The following is an 18,516-nucleotide window of genomic DNA, read 5'->3' on the forward strand; positions in this document are numbered from 1 at the left end:
CAGAGATTTGAGGAAAAAAGTTTTAATCCAATAACTTCTTCTTTTTGTGCACAATAGAAATATTTCTCAACTATACAATGGTTCAACAATTACTACTACCTATATCTTCCATTTTAAAAGTAAAATGATATAAACATATGGTTAATTGGAACATATATTAAAATTATTAATGCAGGTTTGGAAAAGTTGTGGTAAAATGTAAAAAGCACTGTAAAATAGTGTGAAATTAGAATATTATACAGCCATTCATGTTACATATTCAAGTTTTAAATGACCTGAGGAATAATAACAAAGTCTAATAGATATTAAAACTTCCTATGTGCTAGATACTGTTCCAAGTATTTTACATGTATTAATTCATTTAATGTTTACACAACCTTGTATCTTATGGTTGCTTTATTTTACTTTTGAGGAGACTGAGGCACAAAGAAGTTAAATAAGTTGTCCATCCATGAATCTGGTGTTTGAACAAATGTAACCTAATCCAGATATCCAGTCTTCACTACTTCTAATATTCCATTAAGTGGGAAAAAAGGCAGAACACAGTGTTGTACATGATATAATTTTTATATCATTTATTTCAACCAAACTTTATAAAGTCCTGCCAAGACTCAAACACAGAAGCTATAATGTTTTAAATTTTCTACAATTAGAATATATTAACCAAGAAAATGTTTAATTCTTATTAAACAGAAAAGTATAGTAAAAAAAAAATCTAAAAAGCTTGTGTATCTATACTTCACAATTAAAAGTGATTATTTCAATTTTGACTTTATATAATTTTTCTTAAAATTAAAATATTACAAACAGTTTTTAACTCCCCTCTTCCCAGTAAAGTTTTGACTGTATCTCTCCATAGGGATGGGAAATGAGGGGTAGGTGGACAGTCATAATTTAACATAACACTTTGTAACCTTTGTACTTATATTTTGTCTGCATATAAATATTTCTATAAACACAAAGAGGGACTGTTTACATATTAAAACTACATGAAATCCTTCTGAAGCTTGATTTATTCACTTACATTATTTTCTTGAGACATAGCCAAGTTGATGCATATAAAGCTACTTTATTTTTAATTTCTCTGTACAAAGTATTCAAAGAATGCCCTAACTGTATTCTACCCATTTTCTTACTGATGCACATTTGTTTCCATGTTTTTTGAACTCTAAACAATGCTACAATGAACATCTTTGTACATACATTCTTATACATATTGGAAAATGTATCTCAAGGATGTAAATTTAAAAGTTAGACTTTAGGATAATAAGAAACATGCAGTCTTTTTCAATTTTAATAGCTATTGCTCATATCTGGTTTTCAATCCATATACAAGGATCCCGGAAGTCACCACTCCATCCTAACCACAAAAAAAAAAAAAAAAAAAAAAAAAAAAAAAAAAAAGGCTTAGTGGACTGAAATAGCTTCAGTTCTTCTTGGATTCCTAAAAGAGCAAGGAACGAGGGCAAGCCAATGCCCCCAAGACTGGAGAGACACATAAGCAAATACAGGGAGTCATAGCTTACCTTGAGCAGATATTCATGAGCAAATACCACCCTGGGAACCACCCAGTGGTTGGAAAACCTGAACTTATTTGACAAATATCAGGAGACTCAGTGTGGACAATTCTGAGAGTTAAAAATTCCAGAGAGACCGAGTAATATAGATGCCCCTACTATATTGGAAGATTTATCTCCAGAAGTTGGACCAGGTTCCCACAGTAAATATATGAAAAAAAGTTACCATGGGCTCTGGCAGGGGTCGAAAAGGAACCATTTTGAAACATGCCCAAGCACTCTGCTTTTCTTTACAAGGCCTGCTGTCAGGGGAAAGTAGTTAACCAGACCCTAATGTGCTGGCCTATTACCAGAGCCTGACTGACTGGGAGAAAGAAAATCACCAACTCTACCTGGCTCTAGACTTCCAGGTGGAAGAAGGGAAAAACCTACCTGCAACCCCCTCTAGAGGCTTGTCTCAGTGAGGAGAAAAATGAGAAACACTTGTAAGTTTTACAGTCCCGAGGCATAGGCTCATTGGAGTCTGAAACCTAATAATCCAAAGATTACAGAATATTTTTCTCCCCCACCACCTCATTACATCGTTAAAAGACCTATTTACAGCAGTTTCTTTACCTGATACCTCATGTCAAAAAAAAAAAAAAAAATTACAAGGCGTACCAAAGGCAAAAACACACTTTGAGAAGAAAGAGAAAGTATCCAAACCATACACAGGGTGTTGGGATTATCAGACCAGGAATTTGAAACAGCTATAATTAATATGGTAAGGACTCTAATAGGTAAAGTAGACAGCATGTAAGAACACATGGGCAACATAAGCAGAGAGATGGAAATCCTAATAAAGAAACAAAAATAAACACTAGAGATAAAAAAAATACTGTAACAGAAATGAAGAATGCTTTTTCTTGGGCTCATTAGTAGACTAGATACAGCTGAGGAAAGAATCTCTCACCTAAAGGATAGATCAATAGAATTCCCAAAAAATAAAAAAATAGAGAAAAAGAAAGAAAAAACTAAAGCAAACAAGAAAACAAAAAACAGCAAACAAAAAACAAACAAAAAACAGAACAAAATATCCAAAGCCTGAGGGATAACTATAAAAAGTATAATATACACATAATGAGAATAACAGAGGGAGAAGAAAGAAAGGAACAGAAGAAAATATGTATATTTAAAGCAATAATTACTGATAATTTCCCCCAAATTAATGTGAGACAATAAAACACAGACCCAGGAAGCTTAGAAAACACGAAGCAGGATAAATGCCAATACATACATATATACGTACATACAAGCATATATATATAAAATAAAGAAAAATTCCTGAAAGAAGCCAGAGGAAGAAATACCTTACCTATAGAGGAATAAAAGATGAGAATTACATCTGATTTCCCAGGCACCGTGCAAACAAGAAGAGAATGAAGTATTTAAAGTGTTGAGAGAAACAAAAAGAAACAAAACAACACAAACAAACAAACAAAAAACCCACCTCCAATGTAGACTTCTGTACTGTGCAAAATCATCCCTCAAAAGCAAAGGAGAAATAATGATTTTGTCAAAGAAATAGAAATTGATGGAATTTGTTGCCAGTTGACCTGCTTTTCAAGAAATATTTAAAATTCTTTAGAGAAGGACCTATAATACAGGTCAGAAACTTGGATCTACATAACATCAGGAATAGCATCAAAGAAGAAATAAGTGAAGGTAAAAACTTTTAGTTTTCCTCTTAGCTAATGTCTAATAATAGCAACAATGTATTTGATTATGTATGCTTATGTATATATCTTATACATACATATTATATGTATATAGACCCATTTATGCTTATTTATGCTTTTATATATAAGTGAAATGAATGGCAAGAATGTTATAAGGGATATGAGGGAAGGATAAGAATTATTTTGTTATTTTAAGACATTTGTGCTACCCATGAAGTGGAATAGTTTTACTTGATATAATTCCTTGCATTAGCTGTAAATGTATTTTGCAAACTCTAGGACAATCACTAAAAAAAGTACGGAGAGAAATAGAACTGATTTGCTAAGACAGGAGAGAAAATGGAATCATCACATGCTCAGTAAAAACCACAAAAAAAAAAAAAGGGTGAAAAAGATAGAAACTAAGAACAAGAACAAAAAGAAAATAGTAACAAGCATGTTAGATATTAATTCAACTATCAATAACCACGATGAACATCAATGGTCTAAAAGAACAATTAAATGACACAGACCATCAAAGTAGATCAAAAAACAAGACCTACCTATATGTTGTCCGAAAGAAACGCACTTTAAATATAAAGACACATCTAGATTAAAAGTAAATGGATGCAGAAAAATGTACCATGCTGATATGCATCAAAAGAAAGCAGGAGTAAATACATTAATTTAAGACAGAGCCGACTTCAAAGCAAGGAAAGTTGTGAGGGGAAAAGAAGCATCACTTAACGGGGTTTAAAAAGTTTGTGCTGGGGACACCTGGGAGGCTCAGTCCTTTAAACGTCTGACTCTTGATTTCACCTCAGGGTCTTGATTTTGGCTCTGATCATGACCTCGTGGTTGGGCATCTTTGAGCCCCATATGGGGCTCTGTGCTGACAGCAGGGAGCGTGCTTGGGAATCTCTCTCTCTCTCCCTCTCTCGATGACCCTCCCAATCTCATGCACACACACTCTCTCTCTTAAAATAAATAAAAACAACTTAAAAATAAAAAATAAAAACTTTGTGCCAATGTATATACCCACAAGCACTGAATCAGTTCCAATTTCACTATGTCATCACCTCTGAGTAAGTCATACTTCTAGACGTCACAGTTTCGTTTTTTTGTTTTCTGTTTTTTGTTTTTTTTTTTCATTTTCCATCCTTTTTTCTTCTCCAGATATATTTTTAGTCTATTAGTTTACTTGCACAGGGTGGTTTCATCTCATTTATTTTTTAAATTCTTTAGACATTGTATATATACCAATTCTTGGTCAAAATACCACAACTATCTTTTCTTAGTCTAATTGTTTTGTTATTACAGTACTATCATATAGAAAACTAATTTTGCTGTTGTCCACCTTTATTATCATAAAATCATCCATGTTCCTCTATATGTGTTGTCTTTTAGGGTGTTGTCTTATTTGACGTGTTTTTTTTTTTTTTTCTTAACCTGAGACCTTTCTCCTACATTTCCTCCTAAGAGCAGTCAGCTGTAAGTTTAATTGAAAACACTCCTTTGAAAGTAGTGTAATTCTTTGTGTATGGCTTTGAAATACCTAAATGATATCTTTATTTTCTCATGGAAATCCAATGGATCCCAAACTGTTGACTTAAAATTCCCTTTGTTGGTGTTGTTCTTGTAATCCCTACACATTTGGAGACTGTCCATATAATTGTGGATATGTTTCTAAGATGTCTTTCATTTACTCCATGAGGCAATAGTATCCTGTTTTATATATTATAGCTTAACTCTTGATATCTAATAGTGAAAGGTTTTCTCTCTCTCTCTTTTTTTTTAATGTTTATTTTTGGGAGAGAGAGAGAGAGTGCAAGCAGGGGAGGGGCAGAGAGGGGGAAACCGAGATTCTGAAGCAGGCTTCAGGCTCTGAGCTGTCAGCACAGAGCCCAAAACAGGGCTTGAACTCAGGAGCAGTGAGATACCTGAGCTGAAGTTGGGCACTCAACTGACTGAGCCACCTAGATGCCAGAGGAGAGATATTCTTTTAGAAATGTTGTGGATATTTATATCCTTCACTGTTGTACCAGTGAAGTCTCTTAGTTACAGACAACAGAATACTGGAAAGGGGATTTATTAAAGATACTAGATATCCAGAATGAGCAGGCAACTTGGCTTGGATATACAAAGCCAGAAGCAAAGCAGTCAGGGAAAACGTCTCATTGAAGTTTTGTTTTGTTTTGTTTTGTTTTGTTTTGTTTAACTTTGGGTCAGCCTGTGTCACTGTAACCTTGGATACCAGACTGGTCTCCGAAACTTTATCACAGCTTTATCAGAAATACCACATGCTTTGGGGCACCTGGGTGGCTCAGTCGGTTGGGTGCCCAACTTTGGCTCAGGTAATGATCTCACAGCTCGTGAGTTCGAGCCCCACATCAGGCTCTGTGCTGACAGCCCAGAGCCTAGAGCCTGCTTCCGGTTCTGTGTGTGCTCCCTCTCTCTCTGCCCCTCCCCTGCTCACGCTGTCTCTTTTCTTCAAAAATAAACATTAAAACATTTTTAAAAACAATACCAGATGCTTCATACAGTGATGTTTGCTACAAATCCAACTTTTTTGTGAATAGTTGATATCACATGTTGTTAAACTTTAATATTTTCTACAGATTTGGCTTCTTGGCTATCTGTGGGTCTTAAGCTTCTAGGAATTCTGAGGTAAATAGTTCTTAGCTTTCTAGTCTTCATAATAATAGATGACTGTTTAGAAGGAGGTGAAAATCTGTTCTGGCAAAGTCTTCTTTATGAAACGTAGAGTCTATCTTTTAAGAGAAACCTAGAATATCCTTGTTGTTGTAATGTAATTAGTTAAATCAATTTGGGGAATTAATATATTTTTAAGCTAATGAGTTTCTCTATGAATATAGAATATCTTGCTCTCTTTCTGAATCTTATTTTCTCTCTTTCATAATATTTTCTCTTTTTTGAGGTCTAACACAGTAAGATATATGGATCTTAAGTGTACAGTTTGATGAATTTTGATGAAAGCATAGCTTATGTAGAACACTATCATATCTTAGGAAGTTCTCACAAATTACTTTTCAGTCAACCTCCCCCCCCCCCTGCCCCCACCACCAATAGCAATTCACTATTTTGATTCCTAACATCATAAATTAACTTTGTCTGATTTTGAAACTCACATAATCCAAATACTATACATACTTTGTGTCTGGATTTTTGAGATCATTTTTGGTTTATTTTGAGATTTATCAATGTTGATGTTTATATTAGTATTTTTTTTACTGCTGAGTAGTATATGATTAGACAAATGTGCCAAAAAAATTTTAGCATTATAAATAACAATAGACATGCTTGCCCAAGTCTCTCTTTTCTTTCTGTGTGGATATATGCTTTTATTTCCTAAAGATAAATGTTTTGCAAATGCTGAAACATGAACTTGTGTAATTTTATTACAAACTACCATTTTCCAAAATTTTTGCATACATTTTGTACTTTCGGTAGTGGTGAGTGAAATTTTAAAATTTTCTCCATCCTCTCTAATATTTCACACTTAGCCCTTCATAATTTGATGTACTTCATGTGTATGTAGTTATATCTTATTATATTAAGTTTCTTGATAAGTAATGATGGCTAGCAATTTTCCACACACATTTTAACTAGTTGTACATGCTCTTTTGGGTGCAAGACTTTGGCCCATTTTTAGTTGCATTGTTTGCCTTTATAATTATATAACTATTTACATATTCTGAATATTAATTCTTTATCAAATATATATTTTGAATATTTCTGTGTTTTGATTTTATTTTTTAAAAAAATTTAATGTTTACTTATTTTTGAGAGAGACAGAGACAGAATGTAAGTTGGTTAGGGGCAGAGAGAGAGGGTGGCACAGAATCTGAAGCAGGCTCTAGGCTCTGAGCTGTCAGCACAGAGCCCAATGCCGGGCTCGAACTCACGAGCTGTGAGATCATGACCTGAGCCGAAGTCAGAGGCTCAACTGACTAATTGAGGCGCCCTTTGATTTTATTTTTATAAGGAGATTTCAATAAGAAGAGGTTCTTTTTTTTTTTCAATTTTCAGTTTTCCAGTTTAATATTTATTTTGTGGTTAGTAATTTGTGATTTCTGGATAAAAAAGTTTTTATGAGACCATGCTCCCAAAGATATTCTCCTATATTTTGTTAGAGGAGCTTTTACAATTAAGTCTACAATTTATCTCCAATAAATTTTTTGTACATTTATGGAGTATTATAGAGTCTCAATTTTTTCTCATATGGATTTTTCATGTGTGTTTATGGGGTGTTATCATGTGTTATCTTTTTTCCCATTTGAATATTGTTCCAGTGCCATTTGTCGGAATGACGTTTCTTATTGCATTGCATTGGTGATTTTGTATTTTCGGTCTTTCGAATTATTTGTTACATTTATTCCTAGATATGTTTTTCTGATATTTTCAATGGTCTTGAGAGAATTCACTATTGATGCTATCTGGACCAACAAGTTTATGCAGTTATCAATGTATTGCTTCCCAACTTCATATGAACCTTTCTTTGCCAGACTTTGTGATATGGAGCTGGACCTTGAAGCCATTTCTGCTTTGCCAGCTGGACCAATATTAGACTTTGCCAACAGAGGGTGCTAAAGAGACACTATAAGACACAGTAGTGGGAGGGGCTTTTCACCCCTGTTTTGGAGTGGTTTTCTTCCTCTAATTCCAGAGCTGCCTGCCCCATGCATGAAACCTAGTGATACTCACCCTACAGTGTGTTTTTACTGCACTGTAGTGGATTGCTTCTTGTGGACCAAGTCCAGACTGCTAGCACCCTAGTGGGTGAATTCCTGTACATCATAGGTAGCCCATTAATACCTAATGAACTCTGCCTGTACCCCAGGAAGTGGCTAATAGCAGACAAGCTCTTGTTTGTAGCACCTCAGCAAACTTCATTATTCTATGAGACGCAGCCATACTTTTTCCAAAGACATCTGAATTTGTGGGAGTCCCATTTCCAAGTATGTTCCTCCCTTGTTGTTCTGCCCCTTGCCTCAAAGTCATAGCTGCTTCCTACATTTATTATTCCTTATAATTTAGAATCCTCTTTTATCCCTTTTAACAGCTGCTATCTCCTTTTCCAGTTAATAATCTTTATATTTAATTTTCTATGTTCAAACTGTTAATAGTATTTCTGTCTCCTGATTGGATCCTGATGGCCACTTATATTTGTTTCAAAATTTAGTTACAAATTTAATATCTTTATAGATATAAGATTATTCGGATTTTAAACTTTTTCATGTGTCATGTTTTTAGATTTGTTTTTTGATAAATTTGCGTATTTTATCTAAATTTGCATTTTTATTCTAAAATGACTTAAAATATTATTTTATTACCATTTTAATGCCTTGAATATGCAATATTAGTTTTACTTTCATTTTTTTATATTGAATAAAATTATCAATTTTTTTCTGTTATTTTTCTCAGTCTTTATATATTTTATGATGGTTTCGTTGGCTGCATACAACTTTATGATTCTTAAATTTAATTTTGATTGATATAATATTGCTATAAGAGTAGTCTTTTGGCTAGCATTTGCCTGGTGAAATATTTGTCATCTTTACATTTTCATACTTTCTGTGTTAATTGCATATTTTTTAGGGTATATCTTTAGCAAGCGTTTTATTGCTGAGATTTAAAAAATAATAATTTCTGATAATCTGTAAATTTTAATTAGTGACTTAAAATCTGTTTTTACGTTGTAATTACCAATATATTTAGATTCATTTCTACTATCTCCTAATATGTTTTCTCTTTATTATTATTTTTCTTAGATTTTTTTATAGGATTCTCTTGGATTTTTTCTTACTGATTTAGATATTATAGAATTTATTTCTCTTATGCTATCTACTACACTTAGTATTTTCTTTTAATTAATTTATTTTTGGGGGGGTGGGTGGAGGGAGATAGAGAATCCCAGGCAGGCTCCCCACTGTCAGTGTAGAGCCCAATGTGGGGCTCACTCGAATCCATGAACTGCAAGATCATGACCTGAGCCAAAATCGGAGGCTTAACCAACTGAGCCACCCAGGCTCCCCTACACTTAGTATTTTATCAAACATATTTACCTTCATAATATGCTGGGTTTAAAGATACTCAGTACATCAATTCCCCTTCCCTTAAAAAAGATGTGAATCCCATCTGTCTTTAACTCATGATCTAATTTTATTATTATCACTATTTTTTAAGTTTATTTATTTATTTTGAGAGAGACAGAGAGACTGCGAGCAAGGGAGAGGCAGAGGAAGAGGGAGAATCCCAAGCAGGATCCATGCTATCATTGCAGAACCCATGCCTGGTTCGAAGTCACCAACAGTGAGATCATGACCTGAGCCAAAATCAAGAGTCTGGCACTTAACCCACTGAACTACCCAAGCACCCTTATTATTACTATAGTGTAGTTCATATTTTCTAGCATCCTTTGACAAATTTGCAGCTTACATTGCTTCTAAGTTAAGTTTTCAGATTCAGATTACCTTACTAGCTCTTTTTCTAGAATCTATAAGTGGTAGTATACCTTAAAATATTGCTATTTTTTGAATGACATTTTAGCTAAAATTTAAGATATTACAGGTATTTTCCTTCATCATTTTGGAAATATTAATCCAATTTTTTCCATAATAAATTTTTACTAACAAAAATTATATTGCATTAATGACATTTATCAGTAGATTATCTGTTTTACCTTCTGAGTAAACATTTTTTTTAATCATTGACATTATTTTCAATTCAAAATTTGTGAGTTTGGATGTATTTTTATTTTTTTTCTTCAATATTGGATGTTTATTTTCTCTTTCAGGATTTAAATTCTCTTAAATTCTTGAAAACTCTTAGGCATTGTCTTTTTGAGTATCAACTCTGCATTCTGTGTTCTCTTTTCTACTTCTAGAACTTTTATTAGACATCTGTTGGAGCACTTAAATCTCCTCTTCATTTCTCAAATTTATTTTCATGTTTTAATTTTCTCATCTCTCTTTATAGTTAATCCTATTTTCAGTTGTGACCAACCTAACCTGTTTTTCTTCTATCGTATTAACAATAAATTTATCTGCATCTGCCTATCTACGTATAGATGTAGATAAGATTGATATAAATAGATATATCTGTATCTATATCCTCTTGTCTCCTATTTGCTTCTTTTTAGTTCTCTCTGGTCTTCATTTATGTCTACTTTTTATTGCTGTATCAACTGTTATTCTTTTTTTTTTTTTTTTTGCTATTATTTCTACTTTTATATCTCTGGGTTCTTTATCATACTTATTTCAGATTGTTCATTGGAATAAATTCATTGGAGTTGATTCATTGTCATGAATCAACCCACTTACTGAAACTGTTGGCTTCTGTTCATTTAGTTTTCTTGGTATGTTGTGAAACTTAGATTGTAAGCTCATCTTGAAAGAGAGTTTCTTCTCATTCTTCTCTACTTCTTCTTCCTTCTTATTAACTCCGTCCCTCCAACCTCTCAACATTATGACATCCCCTTCATATCTAGAAGTATGCTTTTCTCCATCATGCAAGTGTGGTTTTCCAATTCAAAATTAGAAATATTGGTAATACAGGGCTCTCATTCTATGGAGATATTATTGATCTAGTTTTATATCCCATGCATTGTGGGGAATAAGCTTAGGAATTCCCTGAGCCTGCACTGATGGGTTAACAAGACATAAAGAATTACAAAGCCATAGGATGCTCACACCCAGTTTGGGTAAACAAGGTTAGATAAATAGGGTGAGTGTAGGGGTGGGTGGGCAAAGGTTCCCAGGATAGAGTAGGGGGGTCAGAGGCCGCTAGGATAGAGAGGGCGGGGCAAAGGCCCCAATACAAAGGTATATGAGGTAAACAAGATTAGGTATTCAGGGCAAAAATGCCCCCCCAATTTAGTACTATAGCAGAAAGCTGCTTTCACAGGAAGGAAGGACCAAATTGGATAAACAGGGAAATAGGGCTATAGACCACTGCAGGTGATGCTGCTCAGAGCAGAGCTAATTAACAAAAGAAAGGTACCTTGTTAATATAGGCTGGCTAAGGTAAACAGACATGGCACCTCATATCTGTCATGTCTGCCATTAACATCCAGTGCCAGGAATTTGGTTTATATTGACCCAAACCCCCTAACACCATATATCTTCAAACCCCCCTTTCCCTCATGCCCATAAGTTAATGTTCACAGGTTCATTGTCTCTTTGTCCAGGCCCATCACATTTGTAAGACTTCTGATCTTAATAAATATGGAGCAAGGACCCTTATTCAGGGATCTTGTCTTTTCCCGGACATTAGCCATCTCTTGCATTTTAATCTTGTGTCTGCTTTTTTGCTGGACAAGAGAGAACTTTAGACCTAGAGTCTACTACAGTGTATGGCACAACCATGGTCCTGATCACATGGCTTTCCCCACTCTTCCTGTTACTGAAGCAGAAGCTTAAAGCTAGATGTAGACCTAAGCAATTGTAGATATTTAATGTCCTTTCATAGACAGAGAGAATGTACATTAGCTCCAGTTCTTTCCAGTGAGCCTGGTTCTCCTCTTTACCATTTATGAGATGCTTTTGCATACTTTTTCCTAGTCTGAAGTTCAGCAGATCTGTGGATTCTGCTTCTTCTCACTATTCTGTGTTAGGTAAACAGATATATCTTATTTTGTTTTTGACCATGGTTATAGATCTTTAAATATTCTTGGCATATGTTTCAGTCATCACTGCTATAAATTTAAGTAGAAGGTTTGATTATTCCTCTATGAATTCATAATATAATCTTGACAGGAAGAGTGCATATTTCTATAATAGAGGTACACTGGGGATGGCTGGAGAGGAAACTAAAAAGATATACTATCAGAAGACACAAGTGTCCATAAAATTTACTTCTCCATATGTGTTTTCTCTTTTAATCTACAAACTTCTATGTAAATTATCCACCAAAGAAACTACATGCTATTCTTTTGATTTCAGAATTCATTGTTTAAATTACCATCATTTCCTGGTATTGTGTATAATCCTTTGCATAGCAAATCATTCTAAATGGCACATAGATATTAAGGAATAGAATTCCAGAATATGCCACTATACTACATTTTATATTTATTGTCTTTGGGTTTTTATTTCTTATCTGCCTATTCTTTTCAATGATATAGGTATCAGTGTTAGAAACTTGAAACACACCTTCAGTTTATCAAGTAAGGGTAGATCCTGATGAATAGTTTCATGCAAATAAAATGTTAAAATAAATGATTGGTTAATTATCCAGAAGAATTATACATTAATTCATTTTGAAAACTATAATTGCAAAGTAGACCTGGAATTTGTATCAACTCATTAGCTAACACACTTCTTTCTGATTGGGAATCCAAATTAAGATGAGAAACTGTTAAGCCAGTAAATATTTATCAAATAAAATTGAGGTTTTGTTTCTTTTATTTTGAGTATGTAATTAACTGCCAAGCATATAACATATGGTTAAAAAATATTTTTCATTGTCCTTACTTCTCACCACAATCATTTAGTTTTTGGAGTTTACATAAAAGTTCTATAATGGTTACCTAAAAAGTCAGCTTACATAACAACAACAAAAACAAAACAAGTTTTTTTGTGTCTCACAAGTTACAACCTGCCATCTTGAAATGAAATGGCAGCCAAAATTTTTTTTGACAATTTTTAGTAAATTTTAGTAAATTTTGGCGTGCCTGGGCGGCCAGTCAGTTAAGCATCCAACTCTTGATTTTGGCTCAGGTCATGATCTCGTGGTTGGTGAGTTCAAGCCCCACATTGGGCTTTGTGCTGGTGGCACGGAGTCTGCTTGGGATTCTGTCTCTTACTCCCTCTCTCTCTGCCCTTCCCCCGTCCCCACCCCTGCTCATGCTGTCTCTGTCTCTCTGAAAATAAATAAACTTAACAAAAATAAATTTTAGTAAATTTTAACTTTTTAATAAACTTTTATGCTATATAGGTTACAGAAATAATATGATTCCTCCTTATGGAGTCTCCAAAGAATAAGTCCCATAGTTAAAAATAAGAAACCAGAAAGTTTTAAGAGATCATTGGTGGCATAATTAGTGATTCTTCCTTATCCCATCTAGTAGTTATTGTTATAAGATGGCAATACAGACTCTACCTCTTTTTTGAGTAATGTTAAAGTAAAAACATAGCAATACAAAACAAATTGTTTGTATGAGCTTTGTATGCGCTTACAGATGGCATTATCATCGTCATTTGGGTTAACTGTCTGCCTTTGAAATGCATTAATTTTACAGAAAGATGATGCCTCTTCCCCAATAGTTTGTTCATTTCTTTTTTCTACTATCCTAAGAACTGATCCACATGAAATCATTGTGTTACCTTAATTTATCAACATCATTCCTGCAAGAATTTGCAGTAGAATCTCACAGCTACACACACAAATTGTGATAAACTATAGGACCAAACCATGCTTCCAAACAAAATAATACATTTGCATGGATTGAAAGCTGATATTTAAAATACATTTGCAAATAGCATGATACCAGTCATGTTTAATTGATCTCCACTGTAAAAATGTACTTGCATTGTATTTTTATTGCATGCCGGAAATTCAAACAGAAAAAAAAACCCTAATATTTGCCATAAGAACATTTTACGTACAACTTATTTTGTTAATTGACCCTATTAAAAAACTATTCTTTTAACATTTGTGTGGGTTTCATTGATTTGTTTTTTAATCTCTTCTTTTAGTCTCAGCAATCTCATAGAGTTAAGATCCTTGGAGAGGTCTCGTCTGAAGATGAATTTGTAATTGTATTTTATTTGTAGTCTTCAGTTGGAGGGATATTATAGTAATTTCTACTATAAAATTAAAAAAAGAATACTTAAATTTATCACCATGTATCAAAATATAAGATGCTTTGATTTAAATGTATGTTGTGTTGGAGAGTTCACATAAATTTATAAGACAGAGCAGTACCACCATTTTTAATATATTATTAGATGACAAATAAATTCCTGCTTTTCTATATTAACCCATCATATTCTCTGAAGAAAAGGAAATGTCTCCTCCATAAAGGAATATTAAACTATTTAAATAGAGACTTAGAAATCCGATATATTCATCTCATTTCCAATTTAAGAATTCTTCTCCAAGTTCCTAATAAATGATAATGTAGTGTCTACTGAAGCACTTCCAGAGATGTGAGCGCCCTAGTCTATCTCAGATAACAATTTGACCGTTTCTTTGTTTTGTAGTTTCCTTCCCTGTGAAATACATTAATTGACTCAACAAATGTTTATGGAACAGTATTCTAGCAAAAAATATTTACAGAATTTGTTTGTTAAGAACCTGTAATCAAGTGGTAAAATTCACTCACTGCTATTAATTTTGACCTCTACACAAAGAGAATCTTGTGACTTTTGAAGGGATATGTGCACCCAAGTTTCTCTGTTCTAAGCTGGAAATCTGTGGGTCAGTAAACTGTTGCTCAAGTGATGATTTCCAGATATCATCATCTTTGTCACATTACTTTAATGTTTCTGGTTTTACCCCCCTTTATTATAAACATGGAACTGATACTTAATATGGAACTTGAGATGTGTATACCCATGGTGAAAATAAGTAAAATTAGTTATTGCTTTGATTATTTTAACTGAGATATAGACCCTTATATTTTCTCCTTCAATATATTCAGTATTATTACTTTGAGTCTATTGTTTTATATGACCAAAGATATTTTACTTTACTCTGTCCAGAATAGGTCATCTATAGTTATGCTAAACTGCTTTTTATGATCTGATACATTTATAAAAAACAAGGTAGGATGAATGACAAAGCCTAGGCTATACAATTATACTCCTCTCTTGATCAGAATGCAGAGTCTGTGAAAAAAACAATGGTGCATACATTTTTAAAAGAAGGTTATTTGGAGTTTTAATATGATATTCAAATGGACCTTGAGATTCCACTGATCCCCAATATATTTAAGAACTACTATTCAAAAAATAAATCAATAATCAAACACATTGGATCTGGTCTTAAACTAGTATCAGTCCATCTGTTGTATTATACAGCTTTCCTTTAAGGCATGATTTTAGTATTATATTTACTATCTACAGACAGCAAACTCCTTACTTAATAGTAAAAGTTTTCACAGAAAAGAAAAACAATGTAGAATAAATTTCTTAAAAACAAAGCAAAACAAAACAAGAATACTTGCTCCTATAAGGTGTGAAAGTATTTTAATTAACCTAGGAAAACTTGTTTGAATTAATGCATTCATTTATACATTTTTAATGAACCCATGCCCCCTTAATCACAAGAATCTGAAGTTGGAAAATATTTTGTTGAAGTTTTATAATATTCTTTCAAGAAGATATGTAATGTCTCAGTAATCAAAATCCTCAGCATATCCTCATAAATTTTACAAGGAATTCTATATTTTAATTTAAAAATGTACCATTTTAGTAACAAAACCCTAACTTTGATGCTAGTCTATGTTATTTATTCTTCCTTATTTGATTTTTTTTGTTTCCATAGAAACTTTTTCGCTTATTAAAATGCTTAAATCTTTTCTGTCTTCTACCATTAGCCTATAGGTTCTATGGAGTCCTGGACCATTTCTCTCTTGTTCTCCATTATATCCCCAAACCAGAGCAGAGAGCATAGCATCTAATGCAAGAACAATAAATATTTTTATCAAATTTCAGGACAATATGAACATGAAAGATCTGGAAAACAGAAAATTGAGAACTTCAGGTAACTACGGCTTGATTTTGGCTATATTTCCCTCCTCAGAGAATGACAAAGGTAGATGGAATTATTTCCAAAGTGCAACTCAGGTCTGGGGGTTTTATTATTTCATTTGTGAACTAAGAGTTGGCATGCACTAAAAATATGTAGAATGTCCTCTCCCAAAAGACCTCATTAAATTTTAAGCTAGGCTTGACAGGCATGGATGTTAGGAGAGCCCAGGTGCTGGCTTCAACACCATATCCTTTTCAACAATATATAAGCTGCTTTCCACTGCAAGGAAACATACTACAGCCCTTCACAGTCGCCTTCCCACAGCGGAGGGGCGGTCGGGCACTTCCTGGAGAGTGAGCACAAACTCTGCAGTGGGCACAAGGAGCTGGCTCAATTCTATGGGAATTAGGAATAGCTACAGTCTCGCTGTGTTTAGGGCATAATGGATTCCTTTAATTACACATCTCCAGGGCTTCCTTAGCTGCTAGGAGACCCCACTCAAGTGTTCAATGAAGGAAACCCTCTTGATTCAAAGATTCAGGATATGCGGATTTGAATACCCACTGCATCCTGCCCCCCTGGTGCCACTCTAGCCCTCTGTTGCCTGCAGATGCCCGGCCTGGCAAACACTCCCCTTGTTCAAAAGGAGATTAGCAGGTGTTAAAGACCACTGGCTCCTAATCAAGGACTTCCCCTAATGGAATCAGAAAATGAAAGAACATGGGAAAGGAAAGTTACACATAAAAAGTAAGCAGCTGCTTGAAGCATTTTATGTAGGAAATAGATACTCATGGATTTTTGATGCACAGAATCCGTTAGAAGCCTTCCTGTAAAGACAGGAGACTTCCTGTAATCGGAGCATGAGACTTCACTTGCCAGGTCCTTTTGTCACCCTGAATTGAACTATTGTACAAATTTATAGGCTACCATTCATGCAAATATGAATTGGCAATAGGATAATCAACATAATCATTATCCATTTCAGGTATCAGAAAAGAATTTCTGAGTGTGGATAACCAAGCAAAAGAAATGCAGAGTTATTCAGAGTAGATACCTTATCTAGATGTAATTTATTTGAGACTGAATTCTCTGAGGTTGTTAGGATGATTGTTTGCAATGATAATTTGCAGCCATATCCAAGCAAAATATGAGTAATAAATATCTGACATTATTTTCAATTGTTTACTTTTTAAAATATTATTAAGACTTCTTTCCCTTCAATATGTTTTTTTTTTACATACATCAATGAACATTAGAAGTGTCTTTCAGTAGAAGAGTAAATTTTGCTTTGACTTAAGAGAATGCAAGTCTATTTTCAGAAAGGAGCAATTATTTGTAGGACTCTTATAATTAAATAATAGAATGAATGGGGAAAACAGCTTTTCAGAATCCATACTGCTCCCACCACTGGATCAATATTCTTCAAGTATTCTTTTCACCCTGATGTTCTTTGAATATGGTTTATCAGTATTCCTCTATGACAGCCCTATTAAGCTAAGCTCATCTTCTTGGCCTACAAAACTCTCCATAATATGACCTATTGCCTGGTTTTCAACCTTTGTCCTAATACATTTTCAGTATTATTCTTTCGCTCTAGTGAAATTTGTTTTTGCTTTCCATTCCACACATTATGGTCATATCCACCAAGATAATTTAAGAATGCCTGTGACATAGCTCAGAGGAAAATGTGTCAATTTTTTATTCATATGAAGGATTTAAGATAAAACCAAGTACATTTTCTTCCTGCCTAGCTTATGATGTTTGATTCTAAGACCATATATAAAGAAGACGAAGATAATCACAAAGAGAGAACCAATCTGTTTCTGATATGCTTCTAGTAGAATTCATGACAGAATGTCTTCAAAAAGCTAACTGACTCTCATGTACATAGTGCCTCATAGAGAACTGTAGAGTAACAATTCAACTGTCACTTATCCACTTAGTGTGGCTTATGACACAGTTAAATAAAGTGTGAGCATTATACTTGTTATAAACTATATTAATAAGTACAAATTACATTTTTTAATAATTTAAAAAACATTTCAAAGTCTAACACATAAAAAAAATTCCTGTGGAAAAAATGCATTTTGTATTTATCTGTTGCCACTCATTTTGTGATTATGTGCATTTCTTTAAGAATGTATTATATAACATTTCTCTATTGTGAGTAGTAAAGGCCACTTTTCCTCAGGGCATACAGATCCCAGTCATTACTTTGTTTGAGGGCACTTATTTTAATATTCATATATTCTGATGTTGTAGATATTAGTACACTCACCTTATAGGCAGAAAGTCATATTTTAGGAGTTGAAGTAGATTGTATATGTTTGCCTATTCATTAAATGTCAAGGCCATCATTAAAGAGATCAAACTCCAAAGTTCATACTCTTTTCAATATGTTATCTATTAACATTAAAAACCCTAGTTTTAAAATATAGTTTATCTAATGTTAGCAATATAAAGGGTTGATATCAATCCTGTTAAGCAGAAATGTTTTGCATTTTAGGAACTAGCTTCTATTTTTTTAATTTGTTTATTCCTTAAACGAATAAATGTCATAATTCCATAAAATGCAATACCATCCT

This window comes from Panthera uncia, chromosome C2, assembly GCF_023721935.1.
Source record: "Panthera uncia isolate 11264 chromosome C2, Puncia_PCG_1.0, whole genome shotgun sequence".
In the NCBI taxonomy this organism is placed as follows: Eukaryota; Metazoa; Chordata; class Mammalia; order Carnivora; family Felidae; genus Panthera; species Panthera uncia.